General features: G+C 40.9%; 1 long non-coding RNA gene across 1 annotated transcript; it reads left to right on the forward strand.

Moving 5' to 3' along the window:
* Positions 1–31: 31 nt before the first annotated feature.
* LOC127030269 (uncharacterized) lies at positions 32–11,286 on the forward strand. Its single transcript, XR_007768341.1, has 3 exons — positions 32–505; positions 10,027–10,164; positions 11,077–11,286. It is a non-coding gene; the product is annotated as an uncharacterized LOC127030269 (long non-coding RNA).
* Positions 11,287–16,184: the final 4,898 nt, after the last annotated feature.

Below are 16,184 nucleotides of genomic sequence, written 5' to 3' on the forward strand. Positions count from 1 at the left end.
GCGCTACGAAAGCGGTTGCGCGCGCAATCTGAGGTGGGGTAGAGCGTGCAAAAATATTTCCCACAGTCCCGCGCGAGGGAAATCCTCTAGCAAGGACGGTATCACGTGACAGGGGTGAGGCGAGGTTACCAGTGTCGGCTCCTTAGTTCGCTGCTGAGGGAACGGTTGGGGGCAGGAGAGAGCCTCGCGCTCTCAGTCCTGGTCCAGTGGCGGCAGCAGCAGGTTTCCAGCCCGTGCAGCAGAGACTCCCCGTTCCGCAGGCGCACCTCGGCCGGGCGGGGGACATGCCTTGTGTGCTGACTGCGCGCGGGAACTGGCGCCTGGCGAGGGCGCTGGGGTGTAGCTACCGCCAGCCCAAAGAGACCTGGCGTGGGAGCCAGGTGTGTGACTCAGCGCCTGTAACGGGGCAGGACTCCGAGCCAGAGCGCTATACCGGCCATGTATGAAATACAGTCCCCGATCCCCTCAGTCTGTAACGTGCCTTTACAGCAAATTCAGCTTCCAGGTGAAGTACCTAATGCCTTTCCGCAAAGCCAGACTAGCTGCCGCAATGACTTTTGGAAGACGCGCATATAAGGAGAGGTGGACAGAAGGTCCCATCGGTAGGGGGATGGAGACAAGGCTGAACAGTGAGGCACGTGGCCTGGATAGGCTGGGGATTGAAGGGTGATAATAAGCTGTTCTGCGTTTTCAGTGTGGGCAAAAAGCTTAAATCTGATGTAGCGGGGAATGGGAGCCCAGCCAGGGATCTGGAGTGGGGCTGTACAAGATCAGACTGAAGCAGATGCTTTTTATTTTTCTGGCAGTATTTTGTAGCATTTCAAGGGGCATGGGCAAAATTGTGGGAGGCCAAAGAGAAAAGTGCAGCAATCAAGGTGGGAAGTAGAATAATAAAACTGGCTCTCCAGAGGTCATAGATTATTAGGGTTGGAAGGGACCTCAAGAGATCATCTAGTCCAACCCCCTGCTCAAAGCAGGACCAATCCCCAAATGGCCCCCTCAAGGATTGAACTCACAACTCTGGGTTTAGCAGGCCAATACGCATCTAGTCCAGTCCCCGGCACTCATGGCAAGACTAAGTATTATAAGACCATCTCTGACAGATTTTTGTCTAACTGGCTCTTAAAAATCCTCCAGTGATAGAGATTCCACAACCTCTCTAGACAATTTATTCCAGTGCTTAACCAAATACTCATTTGGGTGAAGGTTTTGTGGTGGAAATAGCTTCAGTGGAGTTACATAAGGGGTGAATACGGCCCATTTACTTGCACTTTAATTGTTTCTGTGACAATGATTGTATTTATAGCTTGTTTTGGTCCTTTTAACAATTGCTTCCATTAGTTTACCATTAAATTTACCATGAAAGGGAGAATCAGTAAAAAGAAACACCAACCAGGGCCAAAGGGGGAGAGAATTTCAAAGGCACAAATGCAGTTAGGCAGCTATATGTGATATTATATCAATTCTCACATAATTGGTGTTTTTAAAGCCTCAACTCTTAAAGTCAAATATTAGGGTTGCATTTTTTACTAATTCTAATACAGACTTCCTCTGTAACCTTGCCAAAGTCACTTAATTTTACTATGCTTTGTCCCTCATGAGTACAATGGATATAATAATATGTAATATGAGTCTTAATTATATTTCCTGGTTATATCAGAAAGTAGAAGTACATGCTCTAAAATACCAAATCAATTAAAGAGGCTACCCTGATGGTGTGTTGGGCCTGACCAAAAGCAAAATGTAATGGCAATTGGGAGCCTGGTCTCAGAAGAGTTCCAGTGTATAGAGATTTGCAAATGCAGGAGGTTCTAATAGTTCTGATAAAGATTCACATTTTGGAGGATGCTTACCTAAAGCAAACTAAATTTCAAATCTTTTGAGATTTGTCTTATTACTTACACTTGCTTCCAGACTCATTTGTCATTATCTGCATAATTGGAAAGGTTACCAATTTAAGACTCATTTACTTTTACAGGTGATATGACAATACTGATTTTATATAATGGAAATCACTTGTTTAAATTACTAAAAAAGCTAGCTTGTGCTGTGAGCCAAATCTATTGGGTGTGACACCTTGAGAAATCAAAAACTCTGAACTTTAGGGTACAGATGTGGGGACCTGTATGGACACTTCTAAGCTTAATTACTAGCTTAGTTCTGGTATCACTGCCACCATCCAGAATTTTCAGTGTCTGGATCACTCCCTGTCCCCTCCAAAACCTTCCCCTCCCTGGGTAGCCTTGAGGGACTTCACCAATTCCCTGGTGAACACAGATCCAAACCCCTTGGATCTTAAAACAAGGAGAAATTAACCATCCCCCCTCTTTTCCCCCCACCAGTCCCTGGTGAGTCCAGATCCAATCCCCTTGGATCTAAAAACAAGGAAAAATTAATCCGGTATTAAGAAAAAAGGCTTTTAATTAAAGAAAAGAAAGGTAAAAGAAAACCCTCTGGGAGAGGTTAGCATACCGGCTACTCTCACAGACGACAGATTCAAAACACAGAGGATGTTCCCCTGGGCTCAAATTTAGTTAGAATCAAATTGGATTTTTTTTGTGTATTTCTAATTGCATAAGACAGGTTACAAAGAAATAAACATAAACCTATTTATTCCTTTATAAAACTTACTACTCTGATAAGAGGCTGGTTCCTTGATCTTTTTCACTGCGGCTGAAACTGAAACTCTAAACAAAGGACAAATTTCCCTCCTTTCTTTTGAAACATCTTGTTCCCCCATTGGTCCCTCTGGTCAGGTGTTAGCTAGGCTAGGTGAACTTTTTAATCCTTTACAGGTAAAAGAGGCATTAAGCCTTAACCATCTGTTTATGACAAAGACTCATTTATTTTACAGGTCATATGACAATACTGATTTTATATAATGGAAATCACTTGTTTAAATTACTAAAAAAGCTTGGTTGTGCTGTGAGCAAAATCTATTGGGTATAACACCTCTGAGAAATCAAAAATATGAAACTTTTCTATTAAGGTTCCAAAATGAGCAAAACAGGAGCAGCAAGGTCATTCATATGCAAATGTGGTATTTGCTTGGATACAGAAGTTCCATTTTGCTATGAAATTTTAAATGTTTTTTTTTAAGTTGGAAAATCCATAGGAAATGAGTCAGTTTATGTTGAGCGTAAAAGTGATGATTATCTCAAGGTAAGAAACTTACTACTCAAGGAATCCTTGCCTTATATAATAAATTAAAGTTAATTTAGTGCTCATGAAAGTGTTGACTTATAACAATGGAAGACCTCAAATTTGTATGCAGAATAGGTACAGCACCAGCCAGAACCATCCATGCTATCCGCAGTCCCCACCACTGGATCTGATTGTCTTCTTGCAATAGGTTTAGAATAGTACAGCTCCACTGATTTTTAGAGTAGTTATTTCTGTTTTACATTGGTTTATGTGAGGCGGTATTAGTCCAATTGTATTTCAATCATTTCAAGTATTTTAGATACTCTTTGCTAATACTGCCAACAAACACATTGGTTAGTGCCAATTATGATGGTAATTTTGTTATTTGGAGTTTTGATCAATTTGCATGCCCATATCGCATCTTTCAGTGCTCTGTGTTGTTCTCACAATACTCATGTAAGTGTTAAGTATCAATATCTGCATTTTTACATGTAAAGATCTAGAGCATCCCCTCTCATGGAATAACCTTCAGGAGGTAGGCTGTGGGAGAAGTATCTTCTCATATTGCTCTCCTCTCAGCTAATGTTGTTCTCACAATAAATCCTTGAGCTTTCTCTGACAGTCCACTGATGTTACTTCCTGAAAATCACTTTGATGTAATAGTGATAGATAGATAGATGTGCTCAGATGCTTGAGGCAAACTACTGGATACCTCTGCTGAAGTCCAGAAAGTATACCCTGACTGGGGGTTGCTTCTGCAGAAGAGACTGGGATTCCATTATGGCTTATAGATACAGCCATAATGGTGTTGTTTCTAGAGAGCAGCAAGATGTAGCTGGGTTTTCCTTGGTCCTTAAACTCTCCAATCAGGATGCTGGTCCACCAAATGGGTGAAGAATATGGGCTATAGTACATAAGCACTGGGGAACAGAGAGAGAGATACATCAGCAATCAACTTACGTCTGGGAAAGACTGATGCCAGTGTGCAAAACCAACTCCACAAATGTCAGAGCCCTCAAAAAGAGACCCTTGCCCCTGGCAAGAAGGGAGGAAGCAGCATGAGATCTGAAAAAGCTGCACCTGGAGAGAATGCAAAAAGAAAAAAACAAACAGGAAAAGTGGATGAGAAAGAATCAGGACCTAAACATGTACCCACAGGAAATAGCAGGGAAGAAAGGCAAAAGGAAAGGCTGCCATTAAAACTGGACCTGACAGTACAGCTGAGGAAGATACTGATATCCTGATTTCTGCTGCTGTGGGCAGCTACAGTAACTCCTCACTTAACGTTGTCCCGGTTAACTTTGTTACGTTGCTGATCAGTTAGAGAACATGCTTGTTTAAAGTTGTGCAATGCTCTCTTAAAAGGTTTGGCAGCTGCCTGCTTTGTCTATTGCTTTCAGAAAGAGCAGACCGTTGGAGCCAGCTGGTGGGGGGTTGGAAGCAGGGTGGACTGGCAGTCCCCCCATCAGCTTCCCGCTCCCCTGTGCAGCAGCTGCCCAGCAGGCTATCGGTTGCCAGCAGTTCACCTGTACCTCCCCGCACTGCCTTGGAGCTGTTCCCGCCCTCTGCCTTGGAGCTGCTCCCAGGAGCCTCCTGCTTGCTGTGCGGGGGGAAAGGAGGATGAAGAGAGGGGTAATGTCAGGGTGTCCCCTCCCCCCTGCTTATCCCATCTCCATGGTGCGGGGGAAAAGGGAAGACAGGACAGGGCTCAAGATGGAAGGAGCTTGTTGGCAGCAGCTGCTGTCTCAACTTGCTGATCTACTTAAAAAGGCAATGTACTTAGAGTGGCGTCAGCGTACTTGAAAGGGTGATGCACATCTGTCTCACACATAGGGTGTGTGTGTCTGTCTGCCATGCTGTCTCCTCTCCCTCCATTTGTGCTGCCTTGTAGAGTGTGAGGCTACATTAACAACGTGTTAACTCTTGAAGGCTTAGCCGAGTGCTAGTTCATGATTTATCAGTAAGGCATTCCCTGGGAAATATCCCATCCTCTTCTGCAGTATTAAACTGGTTGTTTAAAACTTATACTGTGTGTGTGTGTGTGTATATATTTGTGTATATATATATATATGGCCTTTAGGCTAATGGAGACAGCTGGAACCAATTAAGGTCCCACTCATATTGCTTAAAAGCTCTCCTTTCCACTTCTTCTCAAGAGAAGCCCAGGTGCAAGGAGCTGGAGGAGAGGAAGCATTCCTGAATCAAGGGTGAAACTAGGAAAAGGGGACCATGGGGAAGTAGCCCAGGGAATCAGAGCAGCATCAGTGGTGCAGGGAAAGCTGCCAACAGTTGCTATCATTAGGGTCCCTGGGCTGGAACCTGGAGTAGAGGTCGGGCCTGGGTTCTCTCTTCACCCTCCCCCTCACTCTATAGAGATCCCCTTGAGAGGGGTAGCAGACTTTGGTCCAGGCAGGAGGCCAAACTGTGCCCACTGAGCTCTAAGGAGCAACAGAGACTGGATATTCTACTTTCTCGCCTCCCATACTGGCCTGTGATGAAAGTAGCTTAATAAGCTGTGATCTTTGCTGCTGTGCTGAGAAAGAGAGGTCATATTGAGGGCGTTAGCGAGCTTCTGAGGCCACACCAATACAGATTTGGAGATTTGTCACTCTTTCTATATATGTACTTTTGTCTGGTGAAAAAAATTTCCCTGGAACCTAACTCCCCCTATTTATATTAATTCTTATGGGGAAATAGGATTCGCTTAACATCATGTTGCTTAAAGTCACGTTTTTCAGGAACAACTATGATGTTAAGCGAGGAGTTACTGAACCATTTCCCTCAATGCTAGAGAAGCTGCCTGTCCTCCAGATGTCTCCATTCTCTACTTTCACCTTCAATGGGATTTATTTGATGAAGAAGAATGGACATAGCTATCCATAAGGACATTAGTTTCCAAGTCCTATAGCTTTAGTTGCTAGTTGTGAGGTTCTGGATAGCCACAGTAGATAAACTGCCCCCTTGAAGCTCTCATTCATATATCCTCTCATTCATCTACTCATTGCCTAGAGGGAGAAGAATTAATTCACAATACAGAGATTTCTCTGGGGGGAAAAGAGACCATATTAAGGAGAAAAAACCAAGACTACACAAAGCAAGCCAAATATGCCATTGAAAAATATCTCCTGCTATTTAGTTATATATATTTTCTATTTCAGATTTATTTTGCTTAATAAAATTTAAACTTAGAGCTGTTGAGTATGTACAGTACCATAGTTAGCAACCTAAGTGTCCAACAGACTCATGGAGAACATATTATTGGTAAAACTGATTGATTAATCAAAATTTCTTAACTCCTGAGTCAGAACACTTAAGAATATTAGTAATCCCACTGAATTTGGTAAGGTTTATTTGCTTAAAGTTAAGCAAATGCGTAAGTGCATTGCTGAATTGGGGCTTTAACCTATATATAATTTAATATATAATCTTTGCATTATATTCACCCTCATGTTCTTATATAACTTTGGGACACTACGTTACATAGATACAGTGATTTTCTAATATGTGCCTGCACTAATAAAAACACAATCTCCAAAAAGAAAGCTGTAATCTCTGCCTTCAAAACCCAGCAAAGAATTTAATCAAGGACTGGATGGTAATACAGATTAAAAAACGCATATTCCTCATGGTCCAGTATGGTCTAAGGATAGTAGAACAAGTCCTCTTGATGTAACTTGTGTTAAATAACTAACCAGAGAAGCTTTAAAAAAAAAAAAAAGATGCTTCCATGGAATACTACTAACCTCATCAGGATTCTCCAAAACATTTAAAAAATACTCCCTTCTAACAAGTGACCTAGTTAACAATAATTACTTATTATAAACATTCATCAGTAAACCAAGCAAAACTTAACTTCCTTTCCAATAATATAACCAACAAATTCATACTTTGTCCATCAGGCAACACCTGTCTGCTGTTTATTTTGATTAACTACTTTTTTAAAATTTCTTTTCAGCGCTGTAGGAACAAAGCCTGGATGGAATCACTGAACAGACATGGCACCAGTTATACAACAAACTGGTGCTTGTTGTAAAAGAAAACAGGTTACTAAACAACTTGTAACCAAACAAAAAAGATTTTAAATTAAGCTATACTTCTCTTAGGAAGAAAACCAGCTGCCATGCTGGTTTCAGAGATGAATTTTCCACATGTTAATCTTTTCCCCATGTCGTGTTGGCAGTTTTCCAAAAATACTGATTTTTCACTTCTCTCAGGAAAAGCTATGTTAATAAATATACACTACAATTTAAATCCATGCTCTGTTTGAGGCTTCTTTTAGGAATTATAGCCATATTAAAAAGACGTATGTACAAAGAGTGAAGGTTGTTACCACACTCATTCTGAAACTCAGAACCACCCCTTGCCCTGCTCCTGAAGTCCAGGCTTTCCTCGGACCCCACAGTTTTCTACTGCCCACTCCTTTCCAGAGCTTCATGGCTCTTGCCTCACACCCCTGAAGCCCCACCTTCATCCAAGGCTCTTAGCCTCCTGCTATCTGCCCTGTATCATCCCCTGTCCCATGGCTTCTTGCTACCCACTCCCAACACTTGCCCTGAGCCCCATGCTTCTACTTTTGCCCCTATCCGCTCCTGAACAGCTGCTCACATCCTGCTTTCCCATGCACCTTCAAGCCCCACATCCTCTTGACCCCCGTCCCTGAACCTGTACCCTTCCCTGAATGCCAGAGCCTCTCATCCCTCTCTCCAGCCACCCATTGTTGCCTACAAATCTCTCATTCTCTCCTCAATATTCCCTCAACTCTATCCACATGCTCTCTTCCCACACTTCCTTCTCACCCATATCCCACACTGACTTCACTGGAAGCTTTTTCATTGACTTGAATAGGCCCTGGGCCTTAGAAACATCACTTTTGTTCCAGACCGAGCAGATCATGCTCTGGTAGAGCTTAGATAAGCAGAAGTAATGGCTTTTTGAGATACCAAAAAGGTATTAGAAAGTCAATCCTTATGTGTTACTGAGTATTTTTAAGTAAATGATCATGAAAACTGAGGTTATTCTATTGACAGACATTCCTCTCAAACTTTCCCCTTCACATTTTAACTTAAAAATTTATAATAGTTAAAAAAAATCCTCAGGTTTTAGAATGGAAGAAAAAGTCAGAGTTTTACTTAAAATGAAGACTAAGAATTTATCTGACTGAATGTCTCTTGCATTTTCTTTATACAATACAACTGAATTGAATCTGAAGTATTACTGAATCCATTACATTGTTTTTACTTAAATAGCTACACGCCTGCAGCTCAGTTGTAATTGTGTGACATATAGTGATCAAAGTGAAATAAAATAATGAATGACAGGAAGCATTCATTTCTGGTAAGAGATGGTTTGATAGTACAATCTGAAACTACCTCACACCAAAACCAGCCATAAAAATAAGCTGGCTTTTAAGTTGTAGCATGGCAATTAGATTCCAATATGCTACAAGCTAGGACATAACATGTCAGTCTCTTCATTCCATGTCACAAAATGCTTCAACCTCTTCTGACATTTAGCATCAGTTGTTTCCATTCTGTTGTGTTTTCTCACAGTGATCTGAAAGCTATTGAAAATGAGAAATATTATCAATATTTTGTCATATTTTAAAAGCCTGAATTTCTAGACTTGTTTAATGTAGTCATTCATTTCAGTATTCATGTCCTCCAGCGCAGTGGTTCTCAACCAGGGGTATGCATACTCCTGTGGGTACGGAGAGGTCTTCCAGAGGATACGTAAACTCTAGATATTTGCCTAATTTTACAACAGGCTACATAAAAAGCACTAGCGAAGTTAGTAGAAACTAAAATTTCATACAGACAATGACTTGTTTATACCACCCTACACACTGAAATGTGAGTACAGTATTTATATTCCCATTGATTTCTTTTATAGTTATATGGTAAAAATGAGACAGTAAGCAATTTTTCAGTAATAGTGTGCTGTGCCACTTATGTATTTTTATGTCTGATTTTGTCAGCAAATAGTTTTAAAGTGAGGTGAAACTTGGGGTATGCAAGACAAATCAGACACCTGAAAAGTGAACAGTAGTCTGGTAAGAGTGAGAGCCGCTGCTCCAGAGAGTGGCATATGTTCATATGGTGTCCTTGAGTGATGAATGTGCATTTAGATCTCTTGTTTAGCTGATAAATATGTATAAAGCCCAAGTACTCCTGTGAAGCTTGAAAACAAGATAGAACAGTAATTTAGACTTGCTAAGCCTCAATCCTGAAGTCTTTACAAAGGCAGGACTACCGTTACTTTCCACGAGCATCACTTGCCAGCAGACTGCAGATTCAGGCCCTGAACTGGCTCCACAGAGAACCTCATTTTATATAGTATCATACTATTGCCTTGTCCTCTCTTCATGTATTTGTTTTCTCCTCATATGCATAAATTGTCAGCACTTTGTGTACAGGGCCTAGTGCAATACAGCCTTGAATTCTGTTTAGTTTCTAGGTGCTACCATTATACAAATAATGTAATTAGCTTAAACAATTTGTTAAAAATGCCCGGTTTCTTTTAACCAAAGTCACTAACTATTGAGGTTAGCGAACACCAAAGTGAAGGGCAAAATAGTGTCAGATTGTAAAAGCACAGATGTATTTACTCAACTAATAGGGTAACTTTTACAAAAGCTTCTGAAGACCACACTGTGATCTTGAACTGCACATGGAATTCCTCTGCCGGGGATCTAGAGCAGTATAACAACAACAATACATGCCTTGCAATGTAGATGTGAGAAGAGAACTTGGCCTTAAATATTCCAGTTATCAGAGCAGATTTCACGTACTAAATTTTATTTAGCAAGAGACAATCTTTTATACTAAAAGAAATAAAAATTGTATACTCAAGGAGCTTTGACATTAATTTTGTATTCATTTCTAGGCACTGCAATCCCAGAAAAAATAGACGAATATGGGGAAATTCAGAGAAGATGAAGAGGGATCAGGAACGACTAAAAGAGAAAATATGAATAGCATGGCGAAGTGATGTCTAAAAGTAGATGTGATAGCCATCCTCAAGGTATAATGGCAGTTATGGAAGCCCAGCATGTAGTAGGCTCGTTCTGAAAATACAGATATGTATCACCTAGGATCCATTAGCTTCATTTTAGTTATACCATTGACTCCAAATACGAAGAGTAATCATTCAAGACAGTAAAAGCATATCACTAGAAGTAATATGATGAAATTAAGCTTCTGAAAATCTAGGTGAATAATAGAAAAAGCTTTCTGACAGTGATATCTATTAGACTGTGGAGTAGTGTCTCAAAAGAAGTGGAAAACTGAGCACTAGGTGCATATTAAACAAAATTGGATGTATCACTAGAAAAATATATAGTAGGAAATAATCCTGAATTGGTAGAGAGATGGACTGCATTATCACAGGCCAAATTGCGGGAGCCAATTCTTACTCAGAGGAATAGTCTCACTAACTTCATTGAGTAAGGACACTCACACAATGAAGGGTATAAAGGGCTGGACCTGTAATAGATGAATCTAGTAATAAGCTGTTCCACAATTGGTCCTGAGGAGTACAAATATCAAGAGCAGTCAAGCTTCCAGATGGTGAGGTGTTTAGGTATCTTTGGCTCAGATCATTGAGGGTTTTAAAAATAATGCAGTAAATAAACAGTGTTATTCCATACTGAATGTATGTTTTATGCATTCAAGAAAGGAAGAGCTGATTCATAGTGATATGTTTACATACACAAAAGCAAAGGGAAGGAGCAAAGAGCAGATCCTGGGCCTGATCTAAAGCTTCTGAAATCAATGGGAGTTTTTCTATCAACAGGCTTTGGATCAGGCTTCTATGTAGGAAAGAATATGGTCTTTTGCATTTCGTTTATATATAAATAAATAACATTGTTTAGAAATAGACTAAATGAATGATAAGACTCAGGTTCAAAAATAATCCTCTTTCTCTTCTGTTTAGGGAGGATGTAAATTGAAATATATTTTAATCAATTGTCAGTGACCAAAACCCCAGAGCATAGTTCCTGAGAGTGTCTCAGTAAATCAAGAGGAATCAAAATCAAATTTAAACTGGCTATTTTGCTTTTACAGTCTAAGAAACTTCTTGTAAAGAACAACGATTTTAACCTCAGGAGGATGTTTCAGTCCTGGTCCCTTGCCAGGAACAGCAACTGCCACAAAGTGTCACTGTTCTTCTATGCTCTAAAATAAATCCTGCATAAAACTGCAAATTCAGTTCTGTTGCAGTTTGTAGAGACAGATTCTCTCTATTATACTGGTGCACAGATGCAGTCAGTGGGATTGTATAACTGTAGTTTAGGATCTCTTAGTTTCAGGTGAGTTATCTGATTGTTCTCAGACTCTTGTCGTCTTTTGCCTTACCCAGTAATTCAACATCTCATTGAAAAGCTTTTTGTGTCTCCTATCTATTGTCCTAGCTCGCTCAGAGCTAGGACTTTTCTATAGAGTCTTTAAACTCTACATAATTCTATGCAGAAATATATCCATGCTATAATTCTATAGGATATATTTAAAATTCAAAGGCAGGATATCATTCTCTAGTAAATTCTACAGGTTCTTAGAATAATTTTTCTAGAGCCCCATTACATTTCTATAAACCTTATTTTTCATCCCTACTAAATACAATAGGACTTTCTCATTTGGGATCAGCTCATGAAGGAGCAGGAACATATTTTCTGGGGCACTGAGTCTTGCAACTCTGCTCATCACCATGACCATTCTGAGGCATGTTATATTTCTGATGCCTTGGCATTGGGAGCATCATCATCAACTACTTTAATATTGGGTGCTCCAACATCTTTGTATTGGGCTATGACAGAGTGAGCCCTGCAAGAGCTGGGTGGGCTCGATCAGTTAATTAGGCTGCAAATAGGAGATCTGTAGGCCAGAGGAAGCTGGTTGGAGAGAGGCTCACCTTGCAGAGACAAGTGGGGTCTACAAAGCCGGGAAGCAGACTGCAGACTGGGAGGCTGCTGAGAAAGGGCAGTCACTCCCTGGAAAGATGGATGAGTGTTTGGGGGCTGCTGGTAAAGGCTGCAGGAAGGCAGGCAGCAGTCACTCTCTGGGGACAGGGAGGTGGGTTCTTGGAGCTGGTACACACAGAGAGAAAAGGGGAAGCAGAGAGTAGGAAGCAGTCCAGGGAAGGAGTGTGAGGGCAGAGAATGTGGAAACTCAGAACTGCTGAGTCAGGGTCCCTGGACTGGAACCTGGAGTAGAGGATGGGCCTGGGTTCCTCTACCAGCCACTGAAGGCAAGGCATAGACCTGAGGCAGTGAATGGGAAGACTACCTAGGACTGCTGATGGACTGTACCCTGGATGGGGAAATGCTGAATGACATAGTCAGAGGGCTAAGTCATGAGGGAGATGCTGAGGGTCCTGGAGAGAGAGAGGAGCTGCAGACCAGAGAGAGAGAGACAGAATGATGGCATGCAAACTTCAGAAGGGGGCAACTACCTCAAGAGTTATTCCACAGAGCAACCAGGAGGAGCTGCCACCTCAGGTGAATGGAGCACCCCATGACATCAGCATAGATGATCCTGTGCAGGGCTTCTCTGTGTCAGGTGGTCCGTCCTTGAAGATGGCCTCAAATATTTGATGTCTTGACACTGGCTGCTTTGGTGGTAGATGCATAAGTGATGGGCACATCTGTGAATCCCACTATCTCATTGGATATGCTGTTATTGGAGTCCACAATGCTAGTAAGTCAGGTCTATGTCATCTGTTTCTGCACCACTTGTTCTTTTACTCCAAGTGACAGTCTCCTGATTAGAGTCTTTCTGTGCCCCCTCTTAGGAGAAAGGCCACCTACTTCTTTTTTTAATTTCTTGCCTGTACTATATCTAGGTAAGGTCGATCGTCGGATCTGCAGGCTCTCTAAGTCAGCCTCATTGTCATTTGGGAACCTGAAGTCAGTTCAGGATCCTTGTCTCTCAGGGCTGTAATCACTTAATCTTCTGCAGTGTTGCACCTGCATCTTGGTTCCGTTCTGATTCATGAGTTCCTCCACAAGGAGGAGACCTTATCCCTGTGAAACTTGCCACTCTTGGATGATATGAGCTTAGATGAGTGGTATCCAAAAGACTACAAAAGGCTTTCAAGCAACTATCTGAATTGGACTAACAATTTGTGAAATTGTCTGTACTGTTTATATGCAAGTTCTGTCTATAAACAGATAATACTATCGATAATATTAGGAGTAACTCACTTTCCATCCAGATATTGCAGAATTTGATCTATTTAAACATACATTCTTGCTATGAGCTTGCAATGATTCTACTACCATAAGACGTTAGCATATTCTACAAAGTCTGAAGGCACTTCTGCTGTATGTCTCACAAATGTCTCAGTCATAGTTATGATGAGTACCATCCATAACTTCATGCAGCTTTACTCTGAGCTTCCCCTTGCGTACATATGTTCAGTTTGGGAGAGGAATCCCAATTTCGTTCTTTGGTGTAATTACAAATTTGGTTGATAAAAGTAACTGCTTGCTTGAAATAATATGCTTAGACTTTCATAAAGCATTTGACTTATTACTGCATGGCATTCACATGAAAAACAGCGGGACTATACAAAAGAGCACACATTAAGTGGATTAAGAACTAGCTAACTGTCAGATCTCAAAAAGTAGTTGTTAATGGGAAATCATCATCAAATGGTTTCTAGTGGGATTCCATAGGGAATAGCCTGATGCTATTCAAAATTTTCATCAATGATCTGGAAGTAAAAATAAAATCACTGTTATAATTTGTCAATGACACAAAGATTGGCAAAGAAATATTGATGAGGACAAGGCAATCATACACAGTGATTGCTTGGGAAACTGGGCCCATTCAATTATCTAAGAACAGGGAATTTACCTACAGAATTGGGCTCTGTATTCTGGAAAACAGTGATTCTGAAAAGGATTCAGGAGTCATAGTGGACAAGCAATTGCACATGAGATCCCAGTGCAATCATGTAACAAAAAGGACTAATGTGATCCTTGAATGTACAAACAGGGAATAGTGAGTAGGAGTAGGGAGGTGATTGTACCTATGTATTCAGCAGTGGTGAGACTGATTCTGGAATGCTGCATCCAGTTGTGATGTCCACATTTATAAAGGATAGTGAAACACTAGAAAGGGCAGAGAAGAGACACAAAAATCACTCAGGGGCTGGGAAAAATGCCTTCCAGAGAGCGACTTAAAGAGCTCAATCTATTAAATTTACCAAAAAAAGATTGAGGGAGGTGACTTGCAGCTTTAAGTATCTTTGCAGGGAAAAAATAGTGGGCATCAAAGAGCCCTTTAATTTAGTGGAGAAAGGCATACCAAGGGCAGTCAAATACAAGTTATTGAGCTAAATAAAGAGGTAACTGGATGAAATTAGTGGCCTTTCAGATACAGGAGATTGTACTAGATGATCTGATGGTCCCTTCTGGCCTTAAACTCTCTGAATCTTTTGTTAAGGACATCTCCTCAGACCTGTCTTCTCAGACCTACCTCCTCTGGACCTGGAGTCTGCTTGTCAGTCTCCTGCAGTGGGGATCCATGCAAAAATGCTCAAAGAGTTACAGTTTTGTATCATAGGAAATATGGTTCTTCAGCATGATTGCCTGCAAGGATCCAAAGTCCCTTCTTCCCCCCACTACGACTGAGTCTTACTCTCTGAATCAAGAATCTCTGGTATATTTACACTGCAATTGGAGGTGCGACTGCAGGACATGTAGCCAGACCTGCACTAGCTTTGTTCTAGCTGGAAGCTGTGGCAGCACAGGTGGTAGGCAGCAGTCTGTATATCTCCACCCTGGGACCCTGGATATGTACGTGAGAGGCCAGAACCCTGGCCAGCTGGTGCTGTGGCTTCACTGCTATTGCTTTTCAAGCTGGCTCTGGTATGACTGCAGTGTAGATAGACAGGAACTTAGTGGCAGTGGATCTGTACTTCTTATACAGTGGGAGGGAGATGGCAGGGCCATGGCAAGGTGTACACACAGCACTAATGGACACTACTGTTTAAATGTTTCAAGCTCATGCACTAAGTGTGGATCCATGCAGGCAGTCATCTTGAAAAACTATGGTTACTACAGTAAAGGTTCATTTAAAATTTTCATACTATCAAAGCACTCCTGTGTTTCCGGTTAAGGTTGATGCCATTTGGAAACTATATAATAGTAGTATCCAAATTTTGGCAACAATTCACTAATTTGAATATACAAAAATTTAAACACATGCTATATTTTCTTTGTATGACATCAATACATATTGCCTATAGCAATTTATAATTCATGCTCTTTTCATACTGAGGCCCAATGGGATTACTGTATTTGAGTTTATTAGTGTATTAGAAAACCACAATAATGCATTATTTTGAAAAGATAATCTAAATTGTTTCATTTAGTCAGTCATCTGCAACTCTTTATTGGATTTTCTTAAAGCAGTGGTTCCCAGATGGGTTCATGAACCCCTGGGGGTTCGCGAAATGTTACAGGGGGTTCTCGGGGAAAAAAATCACTAATGGTGGACAGAGCTGTCCCTAGGGACCCCGTGCAGCATGGGGCCAGCAGCTAAGCAGATCAAAGCAAGCATATCTATCACACTGAGGAGATTTAAGCTTCAAGACTCCTTATAAGAAATGGAAAGGGAGGTGGATATTTTTTGCTGTTTTTAAAATTAAATAGGCAGCTAGTATCGTTTTTTAAATTATTGCAAAGAACAAGTTTAAGCTTTGTTGTAATGTGTGTTGTTTGCCTGGACTGCTCAAGACTTGAATTCTTGTGTAGAAGGAACTCTTTGAGTTGGTTTCTTAAATACCTTCCTTCATGCTGTTCCTTGATAAAACATAGGAGCCTTGTCTTATAGTCGGCTTATTCAAAGTGATACAAACTATGAAAGTGAGATCTTGGAAGAGTGTTGCTGTTTTCAGAATGTAATAAAAATACTGTGATGATAAATAATAATAATAAATAGTGTGATAAGTATGTCATGAAAACAAATTTATATTTCCAAGATCACTGCTTTTATAATTTATACTAAGGTAAAGGAGAAAATCCCTGGAAATATTCA

The sequence above is a fragment of the Gopherus flavomarginatus genome, chromosome 10, assembly GCF_025201925.1.
Source record: "Gopherus flavomarginatus isolate rGopFla2 chromosome 10, rGopFla2.mat.asm, whole genome shotgun sequence".
NCBI classification, from domain to species: domain Eukaryota; kingdom Metazoa; phylum Chordata; order Testudines; family Testudinidae; genus Gopherus; species Gopherus flavomarginatus.